The sequence below is a fragment of the Trachymyrmex cornetzi genome, unplaced genomic scaffold (genome assembly GCF_001594075.2).
Source record: "Trachymyrmex cornetzi isolate Tcor2-1 unplaced genomic scaffold, Tcor1.1 scaffold344, whole genome shotgun sequence".
Taxonomy (NCBI): domain Eukaryota; kingdom Metazoa; phylum Arthropoda; class Insecta; order Hymenoptera; family Formicidae; genus Trachymyrmex; species Trachymyrmex cornetzi.
In genome coordinates, this window is record NW_017298153.1 from 69973 (window position 1) to 71424 (window position 1452).

Sequence of the window (1452 nt, forward strand, 5' to 3'; positions counted from 1 at the left end):
TCGAATCAACAAAGATTCGAAGCGAAGAAGTTTCTCGAGCGATCTCGACTACCGCACGAATTAACGCTCTAATTCCGAACAAAGCGTGTATATGTATACTTGAATTTAAAAGATAATGATTTATTTTTATGGTAGTGTGTTGTGTTTTTTCGTTATTAAAAACATACAATATAAAAATGAGTACAGGACTCTCGTAATTCAAACATAAAACAATATGTAAAGAACAATTAATGCCCATTTCCACCAACGTGAATTAACTTTAATCTCGGTTCAATTTATCTTTAGAATTAGAAAAAGACGAAGAGCAAGTTAAACCGACATTAAAGTTAATCTACGTTGGTGGAAATGGACATAAGAGTTTAAAACATATAAATATTAGAAATATAATTTGTAACGGTACTCGCAAGCAACGGCACAACTTCGTCGCGTGTTCTCGGTACTCAAAGTACGCAAAAGTATCTTCTCTCCCTCGGTAGCAGAATTTTGCGACAGCCAGGCGGTTCTTCGGCCAGAATTGTAATTCTTATTACTAAGTTGGGCGCCAGGCACGAGAGAGCGTGCCACTCTTTTCAAAATCTCCTCACTTTTGCCCGTAACGTTTTCGCGACGGCAGGGGGTGGGTCACAAGGGGTGTGGGAAATTTGTCGGAGGGCGAGAGAGATAGGCCACAAGAATAAACCACACGAAATGTAATAATAAGAACAATTATATTTGAAAAGAATGTAGTGAAGCAAGTATGATAAGTTACAGTAGTGAAGTAATTACAAGTACTCTCCGGGGCTTCGCCCCTCCACTTTGCTCGATACTCTCAGTACTCGCACAGAGAGTCGCTAACTTAATCCTTACGCCGGACGCCGGTCATACGCTACAGCCCGACCTTCCCCGCGGTATCTTCCGACGGTGTCAAACGCCCACCCCTCGACAGCCGGCCAGAACCCGCACACGCTGTACCACCAGACTCCCGGACGTGCAACGCCGGCCCGCGGCCGACGCCACGCGATGGTGCGACGCGTTTATAGCAAACTCCTTGATGCGACTCGACTCTACTCGACAGCGTGAATTCCGGAAACGGACTCTACTCGGTAACACCGCAACCGGAAGTTCACTCGGCAACGCGGCAATCCGCGTTCCGAGGCGACAGCACAATTCTAGCAAGCGCGTCTCCGCGACGCGACACCAAACGATAACGCAATTACAATAATCGTCGTTACGCGACCCGACGAAACTCGACAACGTGACTACTCCGCGCGTTTCTACCCGGCTCTACTCTATTCGGTAACCGGCAGTGACTCTCCCGTGGCGCAAGGAACGAGCGCGATTCGGCCCTCGATTCTCTCCAAGACGACTCAAATTCACTTCTACTCGGCAGCGAATATTACTCCCCTCACTCTGACTCTCGAAATGCGACAGCTAATAATTCCCAAGCTCGGGAGGATGGCACGTGGCTCGCGG